Raw genomic sequence first — 7,520 nt, 5'->3', positions numbered from 1 at the left:
ACTGTTTCCAATTTATACAGTGCTGTAGATCAAACCCGTGGATGCTAGACAAGCAACAGCTGAGCTACATCCCCAGCTAACATGTGTTTGTGAGGAGGGAGATGCAGTGAGGCAAAGTCAGAGAATAACTTCCCCTGGGTCTCTCTGATGCCTAGGCCTTCTGTGAGAACCACCACTCAAACAGGACAGGATCCCCGCAAGGCACCACACAGCAGTATAAAGCACCAGTTTTGTCTGAATGCCTGCTGATCTCAGGAATCAGCCTCTAATTCCCCTGGGCTCTAGGACTAACTCTTCAAAGTTAGCAAAGCTGTTAAGGGAAAATGAGATGATAATTGCTTGTCAATGATTTACTCAGTGTTTTACCACAGAGCATGCTATATTGTTACACAGTATACATGTCATTACATTATACCTTTAAATTAGTAATCTTGTTTACAATGTTAATGTCTCTAGTACCTCTGAGTAGATAGTATCACTATTTTATAAGAGAGAAACAGAATCAGAGAGGTTAAATGTGTTGCCCAAGTACATTCTTTTTCAAGCCAAGTCCCTCTCAGTCCAGTGCTTTACTATGCCTGGAGACAGATAAAGTGGTTAACCAGAGCACACCTTTAAAATGAGCATAAAACCTTTCTGAAATTGTGTGTGTGTGTGTGTGTGTGTTATACCAGCTAGCTCAATTGTGCACAGATAACAGATAACTGCAGAATATTAGTTGTCAATTTATTAACACCAAGTGACCTTCTTAAGGTCATTTAAGTCTTAACCACAACTTCTTTAAGGCCAGGAGTAATCCCACACACTTGTAATCCCAATCCTCACAAAGCAGAGGCAAGAGAATTCCACAGGTTCAAAGCCAGCCTGGTCTACATCATGAGTTCCAGACCAGCCATGGCCACGTAGTGAGGCACCATCTTCAAAACCAACCAAACATAGACAGACAGACAGACAGACAGACAGACAGACAGACAGACAGAACACACAACGTACAGCTGTTTTAAACAGTCATCCCTGGTCCCATGCTGTAAGAGGCTGATTCTGAGGCTGGCACACACTCAGCAACAACTCTTATCATATAACAATACTGTGTGCTGTGGGCTCAGGCCTGCTGAAGTTAGTTGTTCCCAGCAAATTTTTGAAATAGACAGTATTTTCCAATGGATACTTTTTAAAATGTGAGTTCAAGGCCAGCCTGGTCTACAGCACTGTTTCATAGAGAAACCCTGTCTTGAAAATAACCAATAAACAAACAAATAAAATAACACGTCTGCCAGGCACAGCCTACCTCTGTTGATACTTTTGTAGCATCATTACAGGCAGCACTTCCAACTCTGTGAGCCATCAGGTGATGGATGATCTTCTAAAGTTAGTCCTGAAACTGGTCATCCCCTTCAGCTAAAAGGCAGCATTTTCGGAACACTGCCCTGCATTTTGTATTATCTACACACACCACGTTTCAATTTCACTCCTGGGCAAATGTTTGACTCAAAAGATAAAAGAAAAAAGGACTGTAAAAAAATAACCAAAATTGCAGAAAAGGAATGACAGTTTGACCAACAAGAAAATAGCTTTAAACATAATTTAAAGACTTTGTGGTTATGTTCACATGTAGTTACCTGTGTATGACTATCACAGTCTAGCCATTGGTATCTTTCTTAAGAAGTTAAAAGTCCAGGGCTGCGGATGTAGCTCAGCTACAGTGCTTATCTATCACGCACAAAACCCTGGGTTTGATTCCTAACACCACATAAAACAGCATGGTTGTGAATCCCTGTGATCCTAGGACTTGGGAGGTAGAGGCTGGAGGATCTGACATTCAAAGTCCTCCTCAGCAAGTCTGAAGGCAGCTAGGGCTACATAAGACTGTCTCAACAAACAAATCCAACTAGGTATAATAGGACATTCCTATAATCCTAGAATTTGAAAGACAGAGGCAAAACAACTTCAGGAAAATGGAAGGTATCGCCATTGCCCTACAGACTCGTGGACTATCAAGGTGAAAGATGGCAGCCAGGAGTCTCTGGATGAATCAAGCTTACCAAAAGTTCTGGTCCAAACTAGACACTGACTTCCCCACATCAGACCATGTTGGTGGTGGTGGTTGGTTTGTTGGTTTGTTGGTTTGTTGTTTTTTTTTTTGTTTGTTTGTTTTGAAACAGGGTTTCTCTGTGTAACAACCCTGGCAGTCCTGGAACTAGCTCTTGTAGACCAGGCTGGCCTTGAACACACAGCCTCTGCCTCCTGAGTGCTGGGATTAAAGGCGTGTGCCACCACCCAGCTCCATATTCTTATTCTTTTAACTTCGGTAAGTGAAGGGTCCTCTTGCCCACTTTCAGAATAAGGAAACTCTTAGTGAGAACACATGGAAGATCATTTCCCCCTGGAAAATCCCCCTAACCCACACACACAATTTAATGTCTTGAGATACTAATGATCAGAGGTAGGGAGACAAAGACTTGGATCCCAGTTTTTGATCATAATTAGTGTATAAGCCCCTAAATTGGACAGTGATGTCTCTTCATGGGGCTGTTGGGCAGTCAGAAAATTCTATAAACAGAAGCGTTTACTATTATGACGATATAAAGTGAATTGGATGGGTTGAAGTTTTAGAAGCAAAGTGAAAAGAAAATTATCCAGAATGGAGAGTCGGACGAGACTAAGAACTAGACAAAGCCGGGCGGTGGTGGCGTAAGCCTGTAATCCCAGCACTTGCAGAGGCAGGTGGATCTCTGTGAGCTCGAGGCCAGCCTGGTCTACAGAGCTAGTTCCAGGACAGGCTCCAAAGCTACAGAGAAACCCTGTCTTGGAAATTTAAAAAAAAAAAAAAAAAGAAAGAAAGAAAGAAAGAAAGAAAGAAAGAAAGAAAGAAAGAAGAGAGAACTAGACAAGAGGGCAGCAGACATGGAGCCCAGTGTCCCATAGTGAAGAGGGTCAGCCAGCTGCATAGAGGCTCTCGTTGGTTAAACACATCATGACCTTGAGCCCAGCCTTGATTTCCAAACCTCAGGAACCCAGCCCATCCACAAATCATTTCGTACAGTGGTCGGTGAGCAGGACAGATGTTTGCCTGGTATGCACAATCATTCTCTAGCAACAAGTTTCATGGCATAAGCAGCTGACCAGGAGGTACCCAGGAATCCTAACACAGAAGTTGGTTTTAGTACTTCAGCAGGCCGTGTTGGTTAGCTACGCAAGTCTTCAATAGAGACACCTAAGAGAGGGCCAGATTTCCTGGAAGACTGGTTCCTCTGCCAGAGAGAGCCCTAAGATGTGTGGCCAGGATTCTTGCAGAGGCTCCCCTCTTGGCATCCATGCTGAGAAAAGGTCCCTTTAGATCCTTTAGGTATAGCTCAGAGAGCCCTTGGTATTTCCGAGCTCCTGGGAAGGGCGATTTCAGTGGACAATCATGGATGGCCCACATGAATGAAGATCTCTGCTTCCTCACCTCTGAGCAAATGGGTTCAGAAAGAAAGGACACACACCAGAAACTAGAACAGCACCCTCCCCTCCACCCTTCAACAGATGCTGCTTTCCTAGAGCCATGCTGGCAGCTGGGACCACACACTCAGGTTTTTAAACCTCAATGGCTCTCTACCATCTGCTCCCTTCTCTCTCTCTCTCTCTCTCTCTCTCTCTCTCTCTCTCTCTCTTTCTCTCTCTCTCTCTCTCGTCCTTTTTTGTAAGAAGGGGGAGGATATTTAATGAATGAGGCCATCTAGCAACAAATGTGGTTGTGTAAAACACACACGCACACATACACACACACCTTTTCAATGATTCCTTTAGCTAAACCCAGGCTCAAAGCTTGTCTAGATATAAGCACAAGCTGGCAGAGCAGTGGTCAACAGAGGAGCCTTTGAACTTCCTAGCCTCTCTCTCAGGGGTATACTTAGGTACCTTTGTTGTGAAACATTGGATTGATAACCACAGGCATTTCCTCAACCTGTTTTCTCTCCTAAAAACAATCACAATGAGGGGGATGACAACAAGAGGGAAGGGGATGGTCGAGGGCGGAGAGGGACAGAGTGGGAGTAATGATAGAGAGAGCCACTATAGGGTTAGGGAGAAGCCTGGTACTAGGGAAATTCCCAAGAATCCACAACAATGATACCAGCTAAAACTCTTAGCCACAATGGATAGGGAGCCCAAACCGGCCTTCCCCTGTAATCAGATTGGTGACTTCCCCAGATATCATCATAGAGCCTTCATCCAGCAACTGACAGAACCAGATGCAGAGATCCACAACCAAACACCAGGACGAGTTCCAGAAATCCAATCGAAGAGAGGGAGGAGGGAATATATGATCAAGGGTGGTCAAGATCATGATGGGGAAATCTACAGAGACAGTTGAACCAAGCTTGTGGAAACTCAGGAACTCTAGACCGACAGCTGTGGCTCCATGGGACTAAACTAGGTCCTCTGTATGTGGGAGTCAGTGGTGAAGCTTGAACTATCTGAGGGGCCCCTGGCAGTATGACCAGGATCTATCTATCCCTGGTGTATGAGCTAGCTTGTTGGAACCCATTCCCTATGGTGGGATGCCATGCTCAGCCTTAATGCAGGGGGGAAAGGCTTGATCCTTCCCAACTTAATGTGCCAGACTTTGTTGACTTCCAATGGAAGCTTTTACCAGTAGGGAGGAGTGAAATGGGGAGTGGGCTGAACGGGAAGTGGGGGAGTGGGGCAGCAGGAGGTGGGGTGGAGAACTGTGGATGGAATGTAAAATGAAATTTAAAAAATAAATTAAAAAAAGACTTTTTTTTCAAAATTCATGAAAACACTGGGACTGGGGGTGTGGTTCGGTTGTTACAGTGCTTGACTTCCAGGTAGGAAACCCTGCATGGGTTTGATCTTCAACACTACAGATAACAACAGAAACATGATCAGGAGAGCCCCAGGCTGTCTATAGAACTGCAGAAGACACACAGCTGTCTCTGGGTCCCTGGGCCTTTAGTTGGGTCACCTCACGTGTTCCAACACAGTTTTCCACCCTGTTTCTAGGACAGTGGTAGATCTCCAAGGTCTGGATATTTGAAATCAAACTTCTAAGCTCTGAGGCAATTGCCTGGCACAAGGTCACTTCTTTGGCAAGTGTTGGTTGAGTGCATACTGTAGGTGTCACCAATAGTTGCCTGGCAGTAACAACATACTAAAATGCATGCCACATCCTCTGAGGAAGGCACTTGCCAAAAATGTTCTTCCGGTTTTATTAATCTTGAGGAAACAATCAGACAGTCCTGAATATGAGACTTTCTACCAAGCAATGAACCGGACTAGACTGGTTTGTTTTGAGACACAGAATTTGGCTTTGTAACCCAGGCTGCAGGCTTTCTCTTTGGAAAGAAAGGCAGTGCTATTTGGGTATGAGAGGAAGAGAGAGAGAGAGAGAGAGAGAGAGAGAGAGAGAGAGAGAGAGAGAGAGAGAGAGAGAAGCTGGGCATGGTGGCACATGCCTTTAAATCCAGCAGAAGGCAGAGGCAAGTGAATCTCTGTAAATTTGAGGCCAGCCTATGTGATGAGTTCCAGGCCAGCCAAAGCTACATAGTGAGACCTTGTCTGAAAAAATGGGGGGGGGGGGTCTTACAGTTTCTCTAATGACAGAGACAGTGTATGTCTCTGATAGTCAGGTTTGTGTGCTGTGATAAAAAAAAATACCTGACATAAGAATTTTAAAGAGGAGAGACTTTATTTGACTCACAGTTTCAGTAATGGTGGAGGCAGGGGCATGGAGGTGCAGAGCATCTGACGTCATGGAGGCCAGGAAAGAAAGAAAACATGTGCTCCAGACTTCCCATTCTCCCCTCTTTGTTCTACCCTGGCCTCCACCTGGGGGATGATGTCCCCCCTCCCCCGCATACATCAGGGTTCTCTCCCCTTAGTCCTCTCTGGAATGCTCTCACAGACACACCACTGGTTTGATCTTCAACACTACAGATAACAACAAAACCATGATCAGGAGAGCCTCAGGCTGTCTATACACCTACAGAAGGCACACAGCTCCCTCTGAGTCTGCTGGGCCATTTGTTGGGTCATCCAGTGGTAGATCTCCACGGTCTGGGTGTTTGAACTCAGACTCCTAAATCTTAGGCAATTACCTGGTATAAGGTCATTTCTTTGGCCCGTGTTGTTTTGGCAAGGTGTGTGCTTTACTGATTGTCTGGGTACGTCTCAGGCCAATCAAATTCCAATACCAGAGCTTAGGCGGTAGACGTAGAAGAACCAATTTATTTTATTTTGTATTATGATTTATTTATTTTCCATGAAAGTGGGTTTAATCCCTAGCACTGCAAATAAATAAAGCAAAACATGATCAGAGGAGCTTTATGCCTATAGAAGACCATAGCCTCCCCCTTCTCTGGGCATGTACTTTTCCTCTGGGTTGCTGGGTCAGTCACTGGATCACCTTTTATGCTATATAAGTGATATATATATATATATATGTGTGTGTGTGTGTGTGTGTGTGTGTGTGTGTGCTTGTATGTTTCTTTATTTTACATAAGCAGTTCAGGTCACCTGGACTGCTATATGAGACCTTGTCTCAAGAAACAAACACAAAAACACAAGCCGGGCGATGGTGGTGCACGTCTTTAATCCCAGCACTCGGGAGGCAGAGGCAGGCGGATCTCTGTGAGTTCAAGATCAGCCTGGTCTACAAGAGCTAGTTCCAAAAAAAAAAAAGAAAGAAAGAAAAAGAAAGAGAGAGAGAGAGAGAGAGAGAGAGAGAGANAAGAAAGAAAGAAAGAAAGAAAGAAAGAAAGAAAGAAAGAAAGAAAGAAAGAGAAAGACAACACACTGGCTACTTGCATGTTAAGTAATTATCATCACACAATTAAACGACCAAAAGTCAAACAGAATGGCAAGGACCGAGGTAGACATTAACTGGGTCAGTGAGATGGCCCAGTGAGTAAAGATGTTTTCAACTCCAGCCTAATGACCTGAATCTGATTTCTGGCACTCAGATGGTGAAAGGAAACACTGACTCCCCAGAGTTGACCTCTGACCGCCACACACCATGACACACACTCAGCTACATAATACATGCATGTACACATACACAAAAAAATTAAAATATGAAATAACCTTCAAAATACCTGTGTTGTCCCATATAGTAGCTACTAGCCATAGCCAAAGATATTTAAGAGGTACACTGGGGGCCAGGCAATGGTGGCACACTCCTTTAATCCCTGCCATGAAGAAGCAGAGACAGATGGATCTCTATGAGTTCAATGCCAGCCTGGTCTACAGCAGAAGTTCCAGGACAGGCTCCAAAGCTACACAGAAAAACCCTGTCTCATCAGGCAGTGGTGGCTTTAATCTCAGCACTCAGGAAGCACAGACAGGCTGATCTCTGTGAGTTCGAGGCCAGCCTGGTCTATAAGAGCTAATTCCAGGACAGGCTCCAAAGCCACAGACTCCAAAACTACAGAGAAATCCTATCTCAACATCCCCCCAAAAGAAAGAAAGAAAGAAAGAGAGAGAGAGAGAGAGAGAGAGAGAGAGAGAGAGAGAGAGAGAGA

The sequence above is a fragment of the Alexandromys fortis genome, unplaced genomic scaffold (assembly GCF_014885135.2).
Source record: "Alexandromys fortis isolate MF-2015 unplaced genomic scaffold, M_Fortis_MF-2015_v1.1 scaffold_58, whole genome shotgun sequence".
Taxonomy (NCBI): Eukaryota; Metazoa; Chordata; class Mammalia; order Rodentia; family Cricetidae; genus Alexandromys; species Alexandromys fortis.
Note: the sequence above shows the minus strand (reverse complement) of the source record.